Source organism: Prionailurus bengalensis, chromosome A2 (assembly GCF_016509475.1).
Source record: "Prionailurus bengalensis isolate Pbe53 chromosome A2, Fcat_Pben_1.1_paternal_pri, whole genome shotgun sequence".
Lineage (NCBI taxonomy): Eukaryota > Metazoa > Chordata > Mammalia > Carnivora > Felidae > Prionailurus > Prionailurus bengalensis.
In genome coordinates, this window is record NC_057348.1 from 93,743,188 (window position 1) to 93,766,817 (window position 23,630).

The window sequence follows — 23,630 nt, forward strand, 5'->3', positions numbered from 1 at the left end:
GTGGCATGTAGAAATATAATGCTATTTTTCAAACAATTGTAGGAGATTCAAGCCTTGTTTTACCTTAATAACCTTATTACCAAATAATGTTGAAAAATAATTTTCTGAACCATCCCTGTTTTTGTCCCTTTTAAGTTATTATGGAAGATAGGAAACTTTAACCTAATTAATTACATAGAAACGTGTAGAAGGAAATTCTCTGAAGGATCATTCTAAACATATAATTAGAAATTTTGGCCATTTTGTTAATCTTTGGCTTTTCTGGGATGTAGTCTTTTACCTTTGCTTATGGTTTTTAAGAGGATGAAGAAATACTTCTGACAAAGGAAGATATGTAAGTAAGGATGCAGGAATAATAGAAGTCAAAAATAGTAGTATTAACTTTGGGATTTTAGATATTTGCAAAAAAGTCTTTTTAAAAAATTTGAATGAAAAATAAACATGATGGGGAATAAAAAACCAAACCAAGTCTAGAGGGCTGTCAATGACTTAACTAGGGTGCTTGAGCATTATTGAGTATTGTTGAGCAAATTTCAATAGAGGTTGTATGTCAAACTTTATATTCTTTCTTAAGGAAAAATATTGATTTCTCTAATTTATAAAAATTACTTACATTTAATGTTTATAATATAAGGATAACTACACTGGATTAAGCAATTATTCTGTGTAATGTATATCATTATATATCATATCCATTCTCTTACTTATTCCTCACAATGTCCTATAAGATAATTCCTATTATTATCATCTCCATTTGACTAGGAATCTTGGTGTGTGATGGGTTTTAGCTACTTGTCCAAGTGTGTACAGTTGGTTAGTGGCAAAGTTTTTTTTTTTTTGGCTCACATCTCTCTGGTTTGAAGCCATTCTTTTCCTAACCATTAGACAACACTGCTTCAACAGTATAAGGCCTGCCTTGGAAAGTCTTGGTCCTTGTTGAATATTCCAGATGGTTCTCACATATGCTCTGGCTTGTGGTAATCATGAATCAAACAGAAGCAAACATATTATTTCATTATAAGGAAACACACCAATTACTTTGAAGTGCCTTCCCAAAAAAGATATACTCAGCTGATATCCAAGTGTAAGTTAATAACTCTATTAAATGTTTAACTGTAAGATTTATGTCAAAATCTTGGAGATAGTTGAAAAATCCTTCATTTATTATGCTTGAATAAAAGAAAAGACTGCCTTTTAAGTATCTGCAATCTTTGAGAAGGACAGTTCTGGACAGTTAATACTCTTCACTCTAGCAGGCCTAAATATATCTCGTCAGCATTTCTCAAGCAGTTTCAAGGCTGCTGGTCACATGCAGCATTTAATTTCCTCTAGCTGGAGATGAAAGCCATTGACCACTCACCTGCTTTAAGAGATGACAGGCTGTCTGTGCTTGCTTGCTTGAAGGTGGTGGGGTTAGGCCAGAGCACAATAGTTAGGTGCCATCTAGTAAGGCTTGAGAGCTGAGTTTGTTTGATGTGTCCCCTGAACTGCTGTAATTTAAATAGCCAGCCAAGTGTTGTGACTCCTCACCATTCTCCCAGCAATGTCTGCACCCCTACCTCGATCTTTAAACGTTATCTTTTGCATCTTCTCTGAGAGCAGCTATCATTGTCTTGTGGTAAAACTGCCTGGCATTTGTAGAGATCTCACTATTTTTTAGTCTGTGAGCATTTTACATATATGCCTTGATTTACACGTGTCAAGTTTGGATTTTGCCATGAACCTCATTGTATTAATTTGCTGAGGCTGCCCAAACAAAGTACTACATGTAGGGTGGCTTAAACAACAAAAACTTGTATTTTCACAGTTCTGGAAACTAAAAGTCTAAGACCAAAGTGTCGGCAGAGTTAGTGCCTTCTGAGGGTTGGTTCTGTAGGGGAGAATCTGTTCCCTGTTTCTCTCCTAGTCTCTGCAGTGTGCTGGCAATCTTTGGCACTTCTAGCTTGTGGGTGCATCACCTCAATCTCTGCCTTCATGTTCCCATGATGTTCTGTGTGTGTGTGTGTGTGTGTGTGTGTGTGTGTGTGTGTGTGTGTCTGTATCCAAATTTTCCCTTTTTGTAAGGACAGAGATCATATTGGATTAGGGCCCACCCTAATGACTTCATTGTAACTTGATTACCTCTGTAAAGACCCTATTTCCAAAGAACTTACATCACATTCTGAGGTATTAGAGACTAAAACTCCAATATACCTTTTTTGGAGGACATAATCAATCCATAACACTTGTGCATTTCAAACCTCACTAATTTGGCACTAAATTCATGACAGTATGTGTATGTTTTTTTTTTTTACTACTTATGGTATATATTATGTCATCTTTTATTTCATAGTTCTTCTTTAAATAATACAATCAAAAGATATTGTCCTCTCCACCCCCAAAAGGTTTGTGTTCTTGTTGACTTAGATGGAGTTGCTGTTAGCTATGGTTTGGAAAATTTAGAAGGAATAGAGAGGCTTTTTATTACCTTGAATTGTTTTCAGTTTCGTATTCTTGTAGAGACATATAGATTGGAGAGAAATTGACTAAGTTTTCTATACTGTGTAGCCCTGTTGATAATGAGCTTGGTTCTAAAGAATATGACTGGCTGCAATCATGTCAACATACAACACTCACAACTAAGCTTTTTAATTTTTTTAATAAACGCTTTGGACTTCCCACATTTTCATATTTGAGTAGAGATTGTTTTTTTTAAACCAGTGTTCTTCCATTTGAAGATGCTTTCTCTCTCTCTGTCTCTCTCTCTGTCTCTCTGTCTCTCTCTCTCTCTGTGTGTGTGTGTGTGTGTGTTCATATTTGAGGAAGGGAGACATTTTATCATCACTCTGACTACTGATCTCTATCCTGGTTTGGTTTCCTGATTATGTTCTCTCTTTTAAATCCCTGTAACATTTAATATAAGATTAAAGAAATTATGCATTGTATAATATTTTGCATTTAAAATTGTCTTTAGAACCTCAAAATCATCTTTTTAGCTTTCAGGGACCTTTGAAGGGATTTTTTTAAATGTCTATTTATTTAATTTTGAGAGAGAGAGAGAGAGAGAGAGAGAGAGAGGGAGAGAGAGCGAGCGAGCGTGTGCACGTGAGCATGAGCAGGAGAGGGGCAGAGAAAGAGGGAGATGGAGAATCCCAAGCAGTCTCCAAGCCATCAATGTGGAGTGTGACTTGAAGCTCAAACTCATGAGTTGTGAGATCATGACCTGAGCCTTAACCAAGAGTCGGACACTCAACCGACTGAACCATTCAGGCTCCCCATCCCAGGGACTTGTATATATTAAGAGACTTGTTAACATTTTTTTGAGCTTATTCAACCAATGACAAGTGTTTATTATGTTGTTTTTGTGCCCTTTTTATACTGTAGGTGAAGAAGAGATGAATCACATGTGGATTCTGACCTTAGGAGACTTCACAGTCTTGAAGGCAGATGGTCCACATACCTAATTCTATAGAAGTTAGAATGTAGTATATTTGATATGAGCTAGAATACAGTAACAAAAGGCCCAGGTAAAATGGCATGGGGTTTTCAAAAGGAAGAAAGAGAGGATGATGTTGACTAAAGCATTTAAAATATGTTCTCTCCAGGGGTGACTGATCAAACTCACAGTCTCATGTGCTTTTCTTTTTTTTAATTAAAAAAATTTATTTTAATTCCAGGTAGCATACAGGGTTATGTTCTTTTCAGGTATGTAATATAGTAATTCACCACTCCCATACATCACCCAGTCCTCATCAAGACAAGTACTCTCCTTTCATCCCCATCACCTGTTTAGCCCATCCCCCCAGCCATCTCCCCTCTGGTAGCCATCAGTTTGTTCTCTATAATTAAGAGTCTGTTTCTTGATTTTTCTCTCTCTCAATCTCGCTTACTTTTTTTCCTTTGCTCATTTGTTTGGTTTCTTAAATTCCACATATGAGTGAAATCATATGGTATTTGTCTTTCTCTGACTTGCTTTGCATAAAAAAGAATGAAATCTTGCCATTTGCAATGGCATGGATGGAACTGCAGAGGATAATGCTAAGCCTCATTGCTTTTAAATCAAGCCTCCCTCATCACTGCGTGTATTCATAGGAATCCTTGGGACAGTTGTCTTGGGCTGTGGTCTCCAAGAAAATATAGTGAGACTTTCACCCTTTGTTGTCAGACTTGCCACTGAATTTGTTAAAGTAAAAGCAAACTGATTATTGGATTATTGTGCAAATTTTGATTAAGCAAAAAATATTATGTTTAAGTGTTGAACTGGGTTTTTTTTTAAGTTTATTTATTTTGAGAGAGAGAGAGAGAGAAAATCCCAAGCAGACTGTCTGCACAGAATCATATGCGGGGCTTGATCCTGAGATCATGACCCGAGCCAAAATCAAGAGTCTGAGCCACCCAGGCGCCCCAAAGTGGAATTGGCTTTAAGCAATGTAATGGGGCAGGGTTGGTGGGTCGTTTATGTGTGAGCCCCCATAAATACCTGGCTGATGTAGATAAGAGCTGTGACCACAGCACCTCAGTCTTGAGATGTGGTGGGGACCACACGCTCCTCAATGAACTGGAATCTGTAGGCAGAGTCCACCCAAGTCTCTCTTAGACACCTGAGCTCTCCACCCCCCCCCCGCCCCCCCCTCAGGTTTCTGCACCTGCCACGAGTGCTGAGAAGTTATGAACCTTTCCTTTTGTCTAGAACAGAGTCCTCTCCTTTCTTTCCTACTTATCTAGGGAGGATGTGAGGCTTTTGATTTTCCCATACTTCATGTCACTTAGAAAAGGAAAAGCCAGGTCTTTGTTCCATCTCTGGAATTAGAGCATTGGACTTATTTAGACCAAGTCAGCCTACAGATGGTCCTGATTTCCGGTCATTTTTTTCTGCTTATCTTCAGTTTCTGTTGAGGTGATGTTGCCAAAACCTTACTCCTGCGGGAGCCTGCTAAGCAGAGAAGCCTGCCCACACTGGTTTGTGCCAGCCGTAAATTGTTATCTCAGAGGTCAATAAGAACAATGGAGGAATTTGCTCACTTTATGTAACATGAGATTTATGTGATTGAAAGTGCCAATCTTCTTTTAGCATTTCATTCTGCCAATTTGTGCTGAATAATTGAACTTGAATGAAACGACCTCATAAATTGAGAGACTATGCCAAACCAAGACTGAACTATACTAAACACATTTCAAAGAGCTCTTGAAAGCCCCAGGAGAAATAGGGGGGAAGAAATGCTGTTAATTAAAACAAGCAGCAGCAAGAAGAAAGGCTGTGGCAGTTAACCACCTTTTCAGAATATGTGAGATTAAAGAGGTGGCTCTTACTGCTTGCCCTGAAGGTCAACTCCATTGAAACACTATCAGGAGGAGTTTGAAGAATTCTAAAAATCAGAAATCCCCAGATGGAAAACACTGAACTCCCGATTCACTGAAGTTTCCATCTTAAGTGTTGACACCTGGATTGTCATGCTGATTTCTAGCATCCTGAGAGGCTGCCTACCCACAAATGGGAACTCTACAAAAGAGGCAAATCTGATTACATTTTATGAGCTCTGCTGCAGGATGTTCCCGAGGCCCAGTCTCTTTCTCATTAGGCCTGCTCTGATTTTCTTTTAGACTTTGAGTCCACAGGCCAAAGCTTATTATCACCATTTGCATTAAAGATCGAGCCTGTGTCCACATTTTAATCACAGGGTATGAAAATGGCATCATAGTATGATAATGTTGTCAGTGTTAGCTTATAATTTAAGGCACAAAATACAGCGTTACAATGTATGTACGACTAGAGGAACTGGATTAAAAAGAAAAAAGCTAAGGAAGTAAATGAGTTTATTCCTTTTACCTTTCAGATCCAGGGTTCTTTGTGTCTAGGTGAAAGTTGAAAAAGTAGAATTCTTATCCTTACCTAAGCCAAGGAGGATAATAGCCCACTCACCACATCTACTAATTCTAAAAACCCTAAAGTCTCTTCTTATTGCAGATTCAGCTCTGACTTCCTTTAGAGGAAGAAGACAAGGCATTGGAGGCTGGTTCATTGGCACAGCTGGTTTCATTTAGTTTGCAGCAGATAAACAAACAATGCCTAATCTTTTTGACAAAAGTGACAATGGGGATATTGTTTAGGGGAGAAGTATGATTTCAATTACTAGACTAAATGGTATAGGAATAACTTTCCTGTTAGACAATGTTTAAATGTATTGGTCTCTGTTAGCCATTTTTATTATCAGAGTTCTTTGATCATTTGACTTGGAGTCCCTCAAAAGAATCTGTGATATTTGATGTCTTCAGAATTGTGGTCATATATCAGACATGCCCAGCTGGTGAAAATTGAAGCATTTTTTTGGTTAGTGGAGGAATTTTTTGAAAAAGTGTGGAATTTCCAATTATTGTAATGTCCAGGCATCTTGGATATCGCCCCCATGGTTCAGTTTAAGTGGTTTCTGAGGAGGGCCAGGAGAAGGATATATGGATAAGACTGGTTTCAGTTTAAAGCATATCCACATCCCTGAGTTGCTTCATTATTATCGTGATTCTTTTAGTTTCAACCGGGATGCTGGGAAAGTAGCATCTTTCCATTCTAAATCAGTGGTTCTCAACTGGTTCTTGATTTTGCTCCCCAGGAGACATTTGAAACATCTGGAAACAGTTTTGTTTTTCACAACTGAGGGAGTGGTGGTGGTGTTACTGGCATCAAGAGGCAGGGGATGCTGTGAAATGTCCTACAAATGAATAGGACAGCCTCTCACAAGAAATAATTGTTTGGCTCAAAGTGTCAGTAGGGCCAAGGTCGAGAAGCCATGGTCTGAACAAGGAGTGCATAGAGGCAGTTCATGTTTTTCTTCCTTTTTCCTTCCTTCCTTCCTTCCTTCCTTCCTTCCTTCCTTCCTTCCTTCCTCTCTTCTCTCCCTCCCTCCCTTCTTTCTTTCTTTCTTTCTTTCTTTCTTTCTTTCTTTCTTTCTTTCTTTCTTTCTCTTTCTCTTTCTCTTTCTCTCTTTCTTTCTTCCCTTTTTCTTTCTTCCTCTGTCTTCCTTCCTTTCCTCCCTCCATCCCTTCCCTCCCTCTTTCTTCCTCTCTCTCTTCCTCTGTTCCTTCCTTCCTTCCTTCCTTCCTTCCTTCCTTCCTTCCTTCCTTTTTTTCCCTTCCCTTCCCTCCCTTTTTCTTTCTTCCTCCCTCCCTCCCTCTCTCTTCCTTCCCTCCTTCCTTCTTTCCTTTTTTCCCTTTCCTTCCCTTCTCTTCCCTTCCCTTCCCTTCCCTCCCTCTTTCTTCCTCTCTCTCTCCCTCCCTTTCCCTTCCTTCCTTCCTTCCTTCCTTCCTTCCTTCCTTCCTTCCTTCCTTTTTTCCCTTCCCTTCCCTCTCTCTTTCTTCCTCTCTCTCTCCCTCCCTCGCTCCCTCCCTTTTCCTTCCTTCCTTCCTTCCTTCCTTCCTTCCTTCCTTCCTTCCTTCCTTCCATGCCTAGTAAAAGAGCTTCCTCCTTTAGAGGCATTTACCAAGACCCTGGTGTGTTCTGTGTACTGGGCCAGGGAATTGATATGTAATGGTAAACAAAACTAAGTTCTTCTTTTTATGCTGCCTATGCTGCTTAGTAGGGGAGAAAAAAACTAATTAAGTCAGCAGACACATCTGTAATTTAAATTGCATAAAAGAAAAGAGAGCTATGAGAAAGAATTAAGATAGAGAGTGGTGGGTAATTTGCATGAGAAGGAGGGGTGAGCAATAAGACTGCTTTATATGGATGGACAGTGGCAGCCTTGCTGAGGAGGGGACATTTACCCTTAGATCTGAATAAGATGTGACCAACCAGGTGAAGTGTAGGGACAGACCCCAAGGAAAGCTTGGTGTGTTGTACAGATGCCAAGAGCCCCATGTGACATGGGGTATGTTCAGGAGAGATTGGTGTGAATTGAATTTTGAGAAATCTGCAAGGTCTTGAAGATCATGTTAGGGATGTTCTGCTTATATATTATTGCAAAAGGAATCACCCCAAAACTTAGAGACTTAAGACAGCAGCTATCATTTATTTTGCTTATGAATCTGCAATTGGAGAAGGGTGGGAAAAGTTTGTGTCTTCTTCATTTGCTGTCATTTTGTGCAGTTGAATGAGATGCAAGGGATCCATTGCCAGCATGGCTTACATGGCTGGCAAGTTGGTGCTGACTCTTCATGTGGCTTGGGCTCTCTTAGAGTTCTCTGGGTTCTCTGAGTGAGCATCCCAAAACATAGGAAGTGAGACTTTTAGCTTCAGTTCCAACATATAAAGAGCTTGGAAGCTGATGCTCCCATTCTTACAAGGAGAAAGGACTAGGTGAGCTGAACATCAGCAACTTTGGTTCAGTTCATCAGAGAATGGAGGCCACAGGGCAAACTGCTGTACTAAACTCTGGAGAGACAGACATATCCAGATAGACATAGCCCAGATCTCCTCAGTGGGAGCACAAGCTGGTGGAGCCATAAACTGGGAAGGATACTTGGTAATTTTTATGCGTTGATGGAGAAGGGGTGTGGTCTAGCATGAGGGTGAAAACTCTTGGGGACCATAGTCTTAGGGATGTCCCCACACTTTCTTGGGCTTTGCCTCCAGGAACCCCCATAGGGTTCTCACAGTGGAAATCATGGAAAATCCCCTTGTTGCTCTGGTACGGGAAGAGGAAGAATAATCACCATCAGATACACCCAGAGTGTTATCCATCACAGAAACCTGTTCTGTGGGGAAAAATCTTTGCTAGAAGCCTTATCCCAGGTGGTGGAAGGGAGTCTCTCCCACTCAGACTCTTTCCAGCCTTTCTGCCTCACATAAGTGGGGGAAACCAGAGTCAGTAATGGTCAGGGCCTCAAGGAAGTAGATTGGGAACATTGCAGTCAGGGAAGGAAGTAGGGGGTTGAAAGAGAAAAAAGAAGAGCTATGCCACTGGAGAAACGCTTGTGAAGGTCACATCCCACGATGCAGGCTCACTAAAAGAAATCAGACTCACTCAGAAGATTTGAGAACGTTCACACTCCCTCATACGTTACCACAATGCCAACAGGGTTCCAGCATAATAACAGCAGGTGATAGCTGAGAGTTGCAAGACACAGACTCTCCATGAAGAGGAGTACTAATGGAAACCTCAAGTCAGGAGGAGTAAAAAAACAGCAACACTAGAATAATTTGAAGTCTCTGGTACCTATTGTTACAGTGAACAGTAAACACAGCATAACTCTTAGCCGGATTAACATAAATCCTCATGTTTGGCTTTTAGCACAAAGTTATAGGGCATTCCAAAAGGTTAGAAAAAAATACAGCCTGGAAAGGCAACACAGTCATCACAACCAGCCTCAGATATGGCACAGATGTTGGAATTATCAGAGAGGGAATTTAAAATAACTGTGATTAATATATTTAGAGTTCAAGTGGAAAAAGTAGACAAAATGCAAGAAAAGATAGGTAATGTAAACAGAGAAATGAGAAAGAATATAAGAAAGAATCAAGAGAATTTAAAAAAAACCTGCTATAATGGAAATGAAAGATGCTTTTTATGTACTCAGTAGACACAGCTGAAGAAAGAAAGGGTCAAAGAACATGAATACAGGTCAGCAAAAATCTCCTCAGCTGAAATGCGAGAAAGAAGAAGAAAAAGAAAAACAGAACATCTGAGAGGCGCCTGCGTGGCGCTTAAAGCATCTGACTCTTGATTTTGCTTAAAGCATCTGACTCTTGATTTTGGTTCAGATCGTGATCTTATGGTTCATGGGATGGAGTCCTGCAGAGGGCTCTGTGCTGACAGCATGGAGCCTGCTTGGGATTCTTCCTCTCCCTCTCTCTCTTCCCTTCCCCCACTCACTGTCTCTCTCTAAAAATAAATAAATAAATTTATATAAAAAATAGAACATCTGAGAACTGTGGGATAATATCAAAAAGTGTAACACATGCATAATTGGAATACCAGCAGAAGAATCGAGCAGAAGTATTTGAGGTAAAAATAGCAGAAGACTTTTCCAGAATTTATGACAGACACCACACCCCAGACCCATGAAACTCAGAGCACACCAAGTATATACTTAGGTGTAAACAAAACTGAAAAACAAAAATAAAATCCCCCTACACCTAGGCATATCCTGTTCAGTCTGCAGAGAAACAGAGGCAAAGAGAAAATCTTGAATGAAGCTAGAAGAAAAAATACTTTACCTACAGAGGAGCAAGGATAAGAATTACATCAGACTTCTCATCTGAAACCATGAAATCAAGAAGGGAATTGTGTGAAATACTTAAGAAAATAGTTTTAAAAATCACCAATTTAGAATTCTATATCCAATAAATGCCTTTCAAAGGTGAAGGAGAAATAGAAGTCTTCTCAAATAAAAACTGAAGAGAATTCATTGGCAGTAGACTTGTTTTTTTAAGAAATTTTAAAAGTACTTTAAGCAAAATGAAAATGATACAGGTTAGAAACTTGGATCTCTATAAAGAAGAGTGTCTGAGAAGAAGTAAAGAAACGTAATGTACAATTTTTTATTCTCATCTAGTTGAAGTAGAAATGCAATGTGTATTTAAAGCAATAATAGCAACAATGTATTGGGTGATTATAGCATCTGGGTAAGTGAAATCTGTGACAGCAGTATCACACGGGGTGAGTGATGGCAAGGGGAGCACTCTGTTAGAAGGTACAAAGCTACACATGACTGATACAGTATTATTTGAAACTAGACTTAGAAATGTGCAACTGTGAAGGACAACCACTGTGAAGATTTCAAAAAATAAAATTGATATGCTAAGAAGATATAAAATAGAATCATATAAAATGTTCAGTTAAAATCAGAGGAGGCAGAAAAGGAATAAACAAAAAAAGGACAAATACAATAAAAACAGTTACAAACAAGGTAGGTATTAATATACCTATGTCCAAATCACTTAGGGTATAGTTGGTCTAAATACACCCATTAAAAGGCAGAGATTGTCAGTGTGGATTAAAAAACAAGACCCAACTCTATGTTGTTTATAAGAAACCTACCTTAAATATAAAGACTTGGATTAAAGGTAAATTGATATAGAAAAAAAAATGCCATACTAACAGTATTTGAAAGAAAGCTGGAGTAGTTATATTAATTTCAGACTGAGTAGACACTTCCTGATGATTCAGAAGCCCATGAGGATAAAAAGAGGTATCACATAATGATAGAGGTATTAATTTCACAAGAAGACATAATGATTCTTAATGTGTGTTAAACTATGGGAGGCAAAAACTGATAGAACTGAAAGGAGAAGTGGACAAATCCATTTAACTCCCTTGTGTCAGTAACTGATGGATCAAACGGGCAAAGAGATCAGTGAGGAATAGGTGATCTAAACAGCACTACCAAGATACAGCAAGTGGAAGCTGCCGACATGTTAAGGCCAGTGCCCAGAGCTGAGACAGTGTCACTTCCACCTACTTTATTGATCCAGTGTTCTGAGAGACCAGATTCAAGGGTGGGAAACATAGACTGTACCTCTCAATGAGTAATATCAGAGAATGTGGGGCTATGTTTTAATACCGCACAATACAATTTGGGTGTCATTTTAGTGTAGAGTTACATCTTTGCTCTCACCTTTGCACAGAGTTCTTCCAGTTATCTTTTCTGACCACATATTCTCTGACACCTTTTTGGATTAAACTCACTAAATTTTAGACATATTCTTGAGAACAAGGACTCAGTTTGGTGTTTAGGTGCCATGTAGAGAGGGGACCTTATGTCCTGGTTTGCCTAGGACAGTCCTGGTTTTTGCTTGTTGTCTTTGTGTTGTTATTAATAGCATTTCTTTTTACAAATTCAATGTTTTTACCATTTAGTGTCTCCATTTGGATGATAAAATATACGATCACCTTACTTATATAATGCTTTATTCCTCTAGAGACTTGATAAAGCATTTTGCCAAAAAACATAATTTGTTTAAGGTATTTTATTATGAAATTCAACCGAGTAATTAGAAATGTTAATTTCCGTGAACCTTAGGGAGCTTTTTAAAATTTGTTTGTAATTGTCATTGAATCTCTAATGAAGGATTTGTCGATTAATTTAAGAAGTTTCATAGCTGATTAATAACCTTTAGGTACAGCACATTCTCTTGAACACCAAGGAAAGGAGTCTAGATGTCATGATTTTTGTGAAATAGAAACATCATTCTAAAATTCAAATGACCTACTCAGATCCCTTACTGCTCATAATATAGATGATAGCTCAGAGTAATTCAAGATAGTGGAAATGCTGGAAATTTGAAATAGGAATTAATGAGGAAGCTAAGACTTGGGTGAAATCAAGTGCTGTTAGAGCTCAAAGCATCAGTGAGTTTTAGTCAGATGCTTATACTTTATTTAGCATCGATGCATACAAAAGGAGTATACTATACTATTATAATAATGGAGAGATGGCAAGTACTTGAAAAATCTAGAATGATAAACTGCATAAAGTAATCAAGTGCAAAATTTGGATAGTAGACACTGTTGATTTTAGGGTGATTTTTGAGGAATATGGCATCTGGTAGGCCAAGATCAGAAAAGAAGGCTTTGGAGAAAGGAGTGAGGCTTGATCTTATTCTTTCCTTAAGTATGTTTGGGTTTCCTGGGAATTTCAACTTCAGGCTCTCGTTTGTTGCCTCATTATAATGAACTGGATGGAGAGTGATATCTACCTTTGTCAGTAGAATCTGAAAATGGAAAAACAATACTACTCGTTCAGTGACTTTTATGCAGAAACATATCTGAGCTTAAAAAAAAATCTCAAGACAGGAAGGAAATTTAAAGATTTTAGACATGAAACTTTTTTCATGCTTAATGGTTGATTACCAAGCAAATATGTGCTCTCTTTCTTCTGGGATTCAAGTAAACAAATATACATTTCCCTGTATAAACAAATTTTTGCAAATTTGAAAAATAATTCTGTCTCTGGTTCAAAATGGTCTCCTTGGGATTGCTGTATTTGTAACGGTCTGTCTTTTCAGGGATTTAAATCAATGATCCTACAGATCCACCAGCATTATCTGAGTTGAGGGGAAATTGTAAAACACAAAGAACTTCCGGTGAATAGTTGAAAGCCCTGTTGTAACTCAACAGAGAATAACATAGAAGTCATTCCTTATTGGCCCGATGCGTGAGACAAGAGAGTGAATTCTGAAGCAGCTTAGCAACGAGCACAGGTACAGACAGACAAAAAAGCCCCTGAGGAAGCAGAAAAGCAACCAAAGGCTTTTTGTATGATCAAACCCCTTAGGAGAAGTAAGAGGGAAATGGAGATACTGAAAAACCAAATAAATGTTATGAACAAGGCCTATTGGGGATCCCAGAGGAAGCTGAATTCCTAATGAGAAAGCAATGGGCTGGGTTAAACAGAGTGACAGTTAAGTGGGAGTATTTGTTTTTGTTTTTGTTGTCTTTGTTTGCCTTATGTCCCCAGGAAGGTTTTAGTGCTAAGATCTGGAGAGTTGAGGGCACCTGGGACTGTGGCCGAAGTAAAGCGTGGAGGATTATTAAAATAGAATGAATCTCATCTCTGAATGAAATAGAAGAGGTGAAATAATAGAATACCAATAGTTAGAGTTGGACAAAAGAGGAACCAAAGAATATGAGAGGGATTGACTGGAGGGGTAGCCAGAAGACCAGCCAGATGCTGAGGAAGGCAGAGAGTTGCAGAGGAATATGGGTGATAATGTGAAAAACTCAGCCGGGTCCTGAAAAGAGAAGTTCTGAAAAGAATCCACTAAACTTGCAGTTACGAAAGTTTTTGTTTGGTATGTGTAGGGGACCAGTGGGAATAGAGACCTAATTGCTTTGGATTAAAGAGAGGGGAAGAATGGAGGCTGAAATGCAGGGACCAGGGGAGCAAAGGGAAGGAAAAGAAGAAAGGACAGAAGTATTTTTCGTCATTTTAGTTTTAAAATAGATGGGAAAGAATCTGGTATGTATATAGATTAGGACCCAGGCATCAGTGAAAGAGAGAGAGAAAATGACCAATGAAATATTTTGTTTTTCTTTCTTTCTTCCTTTCTTTCTTTCTTTCTTTCTTTCTTTCTTTCTTTCTTTCTTTCTTTCTTTCTTTCTTTCTTTCTTTCTTTCTTTCTTTCTTTCTGTGAGAGAGTACACATGCATACACAGTGGGGGTGGGGAGGGGCAGAGGGAGAGAGAATCTTAAGCAGGCTCCATGTCCAGCTTGGAGCTCAACACGGGGTCTCCGTCCCCTGACCCTGGGATCATGACCTGAGCTGAAATCAAGAATCAGCAGCTTAGGGCACCTGGGTGGCTCAGTCAGTTAAGTGGCCAACTCTCTATTTAAGCTCAGGTCAAGATCTCATGATTGGTGAGTTTAGGCCCCACATCAGGCTCTGCGCTGGCTGTGTGGAGCCTGCTTGGGATTCTCTCTCTCCCTCTCTCTCTGCCCCTTTCCCCAGCTCATGCTGTCTCTGTCTCTCTTAAATTAAATAAATAAGCTTGAAAAAAAAAAGTCGGATGCTTAACCAACTGAGCCACCCAGGTGTATTCTTGATGAGGAATATATATTCTGAAGTATATTCTTGATGAGGAAATTTGAAGAACTCTATTTTCTCTGTTGCTTGAACTTTATTACACATGTCTTTGATAACGGGTCTCCCTCTTTAATGTTTTAATAATATGTCAATCTGAAATAGTTGCTTTATATATATATTTTAACATTTATTCATTTTTGAGAGAGAGACAGAGAGACACAGAGAGCGAGCAGGGTGGGAGATGTAGAATCCAAAGCAGGCTCTAGGCTCTGAGCTGTCGGCACAGAGCCCAATGCAGGGCTCAAACTCATGACCCGTGAGATCATGACCTGAGCCAAAGTCAGATGCTTAACCAACTGAGCCACCAAGGAGCTCCTGAAATAGTTGTTTTTATTGCCAGTTTCATCTCATGGAGGACTTAGACCTATAAAAATATTATTATTAAGTATCTTTTTGGTTTTTGCGTTTTTAAAAAATGTAATTACATCATTGAGCTGTCTGTGTAGCACATGGGTTTCTCTGTTTGGCCCCTTTCTCTTCATTGATACTAGTTGTGATTTTTTAATGACTGTATTTTTGTGAATCTCTCTCTCTCTCTCTCTCTCTCTCTCTCTCTCTCTCAGTACTACCTTTCTTTTTGTAATTTAGGGTCATGAAGTAAAGCTAATATTATGGAACACTTGGCTAAGCTTCATCTTGTCACCTATGAAAATAGGGCAAATATTAGAATTTGTTTCATACAGCTGTGAAGAATATATATGAATGAATGCATTTGGAGTGTTTAGAACATGGTTTCGAATGTAGTAGATGTGAAATGAATGCTGGCTATGATCTTTTTCTTTGTTTCTTATAACAATTCTAGAAAAGTTTTGAAAGGAGATTATTTCTCCCTTTTTACAGATACAGAAACTGATAAAGATTGAGTAACTTGCCCACAATCCCATAGCTAAGTGGCAGAGCCAGGACTCAGACTCAGTCAGCCCACCTCTAGAGCTGAGTTCTTAATTTTTATCTCCTTTTATTTTTTTACTTATTTATTTTATTTTGAGAAAAAAATTAAAATCTGTGCTTACTCTACCCTTTTGTTAATGATCAACCATAGGGTACAGAGTCAATTACTCCTATGATTCTTGTATCTTCCCTCTGTGCCTCTGTTGCCGTTTCTCTTTAGTCATTTGCCATCCATATTCTCCACTGTTCCAGGCAACTCCACGGTGACAGCATAGCTGTTTCCACTCATTTCACGCAGATGATTTGTGGCTTTCCACATAGAAGGGGCTGCACGGAATAGAACACTCACTGCTTCCCTTTTCCTTTCTTTGGATACAGTTATTTTGGACGGGGTTTTCCATTCCATTGCTGCCTTCTCATTATGGACATCAGCCCAAGATTTGATGATACCCATTTCTCTTACTCCTTTTTTATTCTACTCATGTGGCAAATATAACTTCTGAACTGCCAGCACATTTACAACCGTTGTCTTTTTTTTTTTATTTTTTTCAACGTTTATTTATTTTTTTGGGGACACAGAGAGACAGAGCATGAACGGGGGAGGGGCAGAGAGAGAGGGAGACACAGAATCAGAAACAGGCTCCAGGCTCTGAGCCATCAGTCCAGAGCCTGACGCGGGGCTCGAACTCACGGACCGTGAGATCGTGACCTGGCTGAAGTCGGACGCTTAACCGACTGTGCCATCCAGGTGCCCCAACCCTTGTCTTTCTCATAAAGGAGGAACTAATATTATAGTGATAGATGTACCTTGAATAAACAATTATTTCAAATAGATTTTTGAGCAAATCAGAAACACAGCACCCTTGAGCCCCCACCCAAAGTATATTCCCAGCACTAGCTGTGAATGCAGTTAAGCATTTAAAATTGAATTAAGAGGGGAAAATTATTCTACCTGTTGTGGCCTTTGAAAGTCTTGCCAAATTTTCTTGTTAATTTTTCTTTGTTCTTTTTAGTCACTTCCTTATGTACTGGTGTCTAAACAGGTGCATTTATATTGTCTGTATGTAATTTATTCACATAAACTTTCAGATGACTTGATTAAATTATAAATCATTTTTTTAATAGCTTGTGTGACCTGAGCTAATTTACCATTGACCCATCTGTTAGTAAAAGGGTTTGTTTAATTAATAAGCGCTGGAGAGAATAACTGTATTTAAGGTTATTTTATCTAATAAATATAGCTATGTGAATGATGCTGTATCACAAAGGGAATTTTTGAAGCTGACTTGGCCAGATCTCTACATAGTGACAATGTTAGTAGCCACTTGGTAATCAGTCTTCCTAATTATATTTCCCTTTTTACTTTTCAAAAACTTTCCCTTGTGTTGCATATACTCATATAACTTATGAATATGCACATAGTCATGTAAGTATATATGTAAAAGAAAATGCAGGTAACAGAGATTGCCTTTGAAAGTTGGAGAGAGCAGTGTTGACAGGTTGAATGATGGGCCTAAGTTTATACTCCTGAGTAACAACATTGTTGCCCTAAAAACTTGGGTGTCTCAACTTTTTATCTGTCACTTTCCTATTCCATTTCAAAGTTGGAGTCATTCCATCTATCTGAAATGAGTAAATTTCCCTGTTTTTCCAAATATTCTTTATAATTCAGTCATACTTTCCCCATAGTCATTCAAAATGAGTGAGTGTTTGTAGTATAATGATTGGATGCTTCTCTGACACATAATTAATCATTCTTGCTCACTTTGCAAAATTCATAATCTGAGTCCAGTTGAATAATTAGTGGTCTGGATTTTAAGATCATAGTAAAAAGAAGAAAATAAAGTATGTGTTTTCTTTAAATATTTCTTTTAAATATTTAAAAACCAAGAAATAAGGAACAGTAATCCTATGTGTTATAACCAAAGATGTTTATCTATCACAGACGCAGGACATTAGGTTCATAGTGTTTATTTTTTGTAATAAGTTTTATATTAGTACACATATAGATACTGTATATCACTACAGATGTACATATACATGTGTATACATGTGTGTATATATAACTACATTCCACTTTTTAACAAGGAAATTGTATAAAATAAGTCTTAGAAAAAAAGAGAATGATAAATAAATACTAAGTGACTATTTTATTTGCAGGTATTTGACATAGAAAGATTTAGATATATATTCAATGTACCCAATTTACAGATATATTACCTTTTTTTACTTATTATAAGATAAAATATTATACTAGCTAAGGTCTTATTTCTTTTCTGGACTAGGATTTGTATATAAGGTGCTATTGTGGAAGAGAATTCCTCAACTGGATGAGATTTCTCATCTGCTACAGTTGGGGAGAGTCATGATGTTTGTATCCATTCCTCATTTTAGGCAAAAACTGAGTCATTGTCTAATTACTTTCCAGTATATGTTGCTCCTGAAGTCAGAGACTTCATTCTCCAACACTCATTTTGAACTTGAAAATCGTATCGGGAAACTTTCTGTTTATGTCTGAGAAGATTAACACACACAAAGGAGAGACATTTAGGAAAGCTAACTTGTGATTCCTTAGTTAGACAGATAATTCTATCAGGGAAAGCTTATGAAATCTGTCCTATCTGTAGCTGTTCACTGGTTTAGCCCTTGTTTGAAGTAGTTGACATCATTCATTCATGCATGCAGTGCTTGTTGAAGTCAGACTCCACAAAAGCCATTTAGTAGGATGAAAAGCCGTTCAACATGGTTTCTTCTCTTTTTTTTTAATTTTTTTTTTCTCAACGTTTATTTATTTTTGGGACAGAGAGAGACAGAGCATGAATGGGGGAGGGGCAGAGAGAGAGGGAGACACAGAATCGGAAACAGGCTCCAGGCTCCGAGCCATCAGCCCGGAACCTGACGCGGGGCTCTAACTCACGGACCGCGAGATTGTGACCTGGTTGAAGTCGGACGCTTACCCGACTGCGCCACCCAGGCGCCCCAACATGGTTTCTTCTCAAAGTGGCTAAATTATGTTGCCGCACTGAACAGAAATTAGATTTCTTACTGGAAGCTAGATTTGGTGGCTGAGACTTAACATTATTGAATAGTCTTTTGGTTAAGACCTTGTCGGTTTTCCTTATTTTGTAGCACTAAACTTGGCAAAAAGAATCCTCTTTAGGAAAAGGATGCTAATGTCTTGTTTGATGGTGATAAACACACATGTTATTGCTTACAAGCCCTGCAGGCAGCATAGGTGGATTGTGTATTTGGCTTTCTTTGTCTTTACGATAAAGATTTGCCACCAAATATTTTATAGTATGTATACATAGCTACAGTTTAAATCCTAGAATTTTATTAATTTTTTAGTATGTTTTAATTTTAATATATATTTATAAACATTAATTTTATAGTCTGTTTTAGTCTATATGTCATGAAGTACATTTAGTAGACATAAGCTTAGTTAAATTGACTTTACTGGTTAGGAATGTATATTTAACTTTTTGGGTGAACGTTGTTGATATGCTAGCTTTTACTTCATTGAAAGCTCTACTCTAAAAAAAAGTGTAGCAGGCAATAAAAATGTTGATGTCCTGCAAGATCAAATATCTAATTACTGGATCAGTCCTGTAGTGGACGTGGCATCCACCTTGGGTCTGCTCTTTATGTTCTACTGATTCCCTAGTTTTTGCTCTCTGTACTTTAAGTGTGTCTCTCCACCTCCTTCTGCATCTTTGTTCATAGATCCCTCTGTGTAAGTAGCTTACCTCCCTTTTTCACCTGTCCACAGCCTATCCTATGTTGAAGGTCCAACTCAAGTCCCACTCATACTGTGAGGCTTTCCTGGCTTCTGAAAAGACACTGTCCTTGATTAAACTTAAGCTATGCTCCTCTAAGCCCTCTTCTTGACTAGACCATGGCTTTGCCACAGTCTTCCTCAACCCCTTGCACAAAGCCTCTCCAGGCCTTCTCCGCCTAGTCTTAGCAAGAATCCTGCCAAGTCCCTTTAGATAAAATCTCCCCACCCTTTCTATCTGGTTGCTCTGGCCTGCCCTTAGCAAAAATCTTGTTAGATCCGTTTAGGAAGAATTCCACCTGTCCTTGATGTTACCTCTTAGTAATTTTCCATCCACCCATAAATGGCTCTCTACCTGCTCATTTGTTATAAATCCCTTCTTGTTCTTGTATTCAGATTTCAGCCCTATCTCTGTCTTTGCTATTACAGTAGTCTTGAATAAACCTTACCACTTAAACCAATGTTAGAATAATTTTTCTTTTCCTTTTTTCATGGCTCAGTTACTGCCTTGATTTCTATGTCCTTTACTTCCTCATAAGTATGTAACTTATATTCATATGTATATCATGTACTCTTATACATATATATCTTACTCTTTAGCACCTGTCACAGTGCTATTAATATCTGCTCAACTAATAAATATTAACTGTGTAATGATTGGGGAAAGTGTTTAAGGATGCTGTGATCACACTCTTTAAGTGTTGAGAAGAGATTTGGACAGATGGCACTTAGGAGTAGAGATTTGTAGTCAGGGCAGAGGAAGTTCTTTCTTCAACTACACATTTGATTACCATGGATCTGAATTCTTCCGAATCTAAGGTCATGGGTCTGGGTTCATAGAGTTAAATCTTCTAGTGTATCTATCCTGGAGATGATTTGATTGCTTGCTTTCAGTCACTGGATATGGAGGACTCCCATTTCACTAAATTCCAGCCAGGACAACTCGAGGAACTGTGCCCCAAAGGTTCTGCCCCCATGTGGTCATCAGGCCTATACTTGCTTCCTCGGTCAGGTCTCTATTGCTTGACCAGTGGGGTTGCTTTCACCAATAAATCACAATGAAAGTGGTGGAAATTTATGAAAGAAAGAAGTACTGGGGCCATTTTCCTTAAAAGGGAAGCGTGAGCTTGTTTGAACTTGAGGCTTCCTGGACTTTTGTTTCATCTCATCCAGTAAAAGGATATATTATTAAACCACAACAAAAAAGAAAATGACCAAATATGAAAGTGGGATGCCATTAAAAAAAAATCTACACACAGAAAAAAAAGTCTAGAAGATACATGCACATGTTGACAAATTTACCTCTGAGTGATGGGATTATCACTGATATAAAGTGTTTTCTGTATTTGCCAACCATTCTGCCCTAAACGTGTTACTTTTACAATTAAGATAAGACTAATTAATGCCATTTTAACATATATTGATCTATTTTGAGGTTTGTAAAATATTATTAGAAGACACAAAGAATAGTGACATTGCTTTGACAATAAATAATTAGATCAGAAGTATCTGAAAAAAAGTATACTGATGTAAGCAGAGCATCTTTGTAGAATGAAGGAGGAATATGAGGGTGTGGATCACGTACCTTTCTTCTGTGGTTCACACTATAATTATTGCTGCCCCCATAGGGAATGTATAAGTATGGGTTCTGAAGTCCAGCCTCCTGAAAATTCTGATGCTGCCTTTTCTGGTTGTATGATTTGGAACTGTGCCTCAGTTTCTTTATAAAGTGGAAATAACAGTAGTATCTATCATGCAAATTTGTTATAGGGATTAAATGAGACAGTGAAAATAAAGTCCTTGGCCTAGGGCCTGTCACACTATAGGTACTTTAACAATAGTGATGTTCAATACAAGTGCTGTTTTTGGCTTAAAGACAACTATTTTGATTTTAAGCTTACTGGCTGTGTATAAAACCATTTGATTCCAAATCAGGCTGATTTGTACTCTGGCTCTATTGCTAGGTTTTGGAAGTAAGACTACTATAGATCTTATTATATCAATTATACATAATTTTTATAAATGTCTTTCTTTAATCAGCTCTTTCGTAATATATGAATTAGCATAAACTCTGATCCTCAACATGTGTAGGTAGATTGTTTTCAACTCTATGTTTAATTGAATCATTTTTTTACTTTGGCACCCTGCTCGCCTGTAAAGCAGTCCATTTTAATGCCACTTTTATTTTTAGAATAGTCATTTAGATGCAGTAATTCATGATGCCTAAGCATTGTTCTCCACTTTCTCCAGTCCTTTTTGTCATAAAAGACTTCATTCAAACTAGATACATTTGACTTTGATTGATATTGTTTTAAAATTTCATTTTAAAGGTATTTAATAGTGACATATTTTCTATAATTATGACAGTAATACATTTTAATGGAGAAAATAAAAATCACTTATAATCCTTGACTTGATATAAGTCTTAATCCTTTAACCAAGTTATCGTAATAATTATCTTTGTTGGTTCTCCATGGGCCTTTGCAGCCAAACCAAAAAAAGAAAATACTAGCTTGCTATGCTGGTTGTAACATAAACTGGACGTGTGTGTGTGTGTGTGTGTGTGTGTGTGTGTGTGTGTCTTTATTAGAATGGGTAGAAATAGACTGAACTCTGAATACCCCTGCCTTAATGGCTCTCCAGGGCTGTTTTAATTGTTTATCCTGCTGTTCCAAACGTCACTTAATTTTGTATGGCTGTGTTTGTTTTTTTTTTTTTTTTTTTTTTTTTTTTTTTTTTCTGAAATTTATTGACAAATTGGTTTCCATACAACACCCAGTGCTCATCCCAAAAGGTGCCCTCCTCAATACCCATCACCCACCCTCTCCTCCCTCCCACCCCCCATCAACCCTCAGTTTGTTCTCAGTTTTTAACAGTCTCTTATGCTTTGGCTCTCTCCCATTCTAACCTCTTTTTTTTTTTTTTCCTTCCCCTCCCCCATGGGTTCCTGTTCAGTTTCTCAGGATCCACATAAGAGTGAGACCATATGGTATCTGTCTTTCTCTGTATGGCTTATTTCACTTAGCATCACACTCTCCAGTTCCATCCACGTTGCTACAAAAGGCCATATTTCATTTTTTCTCATTGCCATGTAATATTCCATTGTGTATATAAACCACAATTTCTTTATCCATTCATCAGTTGATGGACATTTAGGCTCTTTCCATAATTTGGCTATTGTTGAGAGTGCTGCTATGAACATTGGGGTACAAGTGGCCCTATGCATCAGTACTCCTGTATCCCTTGGATAAATTCCTAGCAGTGCTATTGCTGGGTCATAGGGTAGGTCTATTTTTAATTTTCTGAGGAACCTCCACACTGCTTTCCAGAGCGGCTGCACCAATTTGCATTCCCACCAACAGTGCAAGAGGGTTCCCGTTTCTCCACATCCTCTCCAGCATCTATAGTCTCCTGATTTGTTCATTTTGGCCACTCTGACTGGCGTGAGGTGATACCTGAGTGTGGTTTTGATTTGTATTTCCCTGATAAGGAGCGACGCTGAACATCTTTTCATGTGCCTGTTGGCCATCCGGATGTCTTCTTTAGAGAAGTGTCTATTCATGTTTTCTGCCCATTTCTTCACTGGGTTATTTGTTTTTCGGGTGTGGAGTTTGGTGAGCTCTTTATAGATTTTGGATACTAGCCCTTTGTCCGATATGTCATTTGTGAATATCTTTTCCCATTCCGTTGGTTGCCTTTTAGTTTTGTTGGTTGTTTCCTTTGCTGTGCAGAAGCTTTTTATCTTCATAAGGTCCCAGTAATTCACTTTTGCTTTTAATTCCCTTGCCTTTGGGGATGTGTCGAGGAAGAGATTGCTACGGCTGAGGTCAGAGAGGTCTTTTCCTGCTTTCTCCTCTAAGGTTTTGATGGTTTCCTGTCTCACATTTAGGTCCTTTATCCATTTTGAGTTTATTTTTGTGAATGGTGTGAGAAAGTGGTCTAGTTTCAACCTTCTGCATGTTGCTGTCCAGTTCTCCCAGCACCATTTGTTAAAGAGGCTGTCTTTTTTCCATTGGATGTTCTTTCCTGCTTTGTCAAAGATGAGTTGGCCATACGTTTGTGGGTCTAGTTCTGGGGTTTCTATTCTATTCCATTGGTCTATGTGTCTGTTTTGGTGCCAATACCATGCTGTCTTGATGATGACAGCTTTGTAGTAGAGGCTAAAGTCTGGGATTGTGATGCCTCCTGCTTTGGTCTTCTTCTTCAAAATTCCTTTGGCTATTCGGGGCCTTTTGTGGTTCCATATGAATTTTAGGATTGCTTGTTCTAGTTTCGAGAAGAATGCTGGTGCAATTTTGATTGGGATTGCATTGAATGTGTAGATAGCTTTGGGTAGTATTGACATTTTGACAATATTTATTTTTCCAATCCATGAGCAGGGAATGTCTTTCCATTTCTTTAAATCTTCTTCAATTTCCTTCAGAAGCTTTCTATAGTTTTCAGCATACAGATCCTTTACATCTTTGGTTA

The 23,630-nt window shown here is 38.3% G+C and overlaps 1 protein-coding gene across 6 annotated transcripts in view; it reads left to right on the forward strand.

Moving 5' to 3' along the window:
• CDK14 (cyclin dependent kinase 14) overlaps positions 1-23,630 on the forward strand; it is a 605,513-nt gene that overhangs the window by 170,108 nt on the left and 411,775 nt on the right. The gene's annotated exons all lie outside the window — the stretch shown is intronic.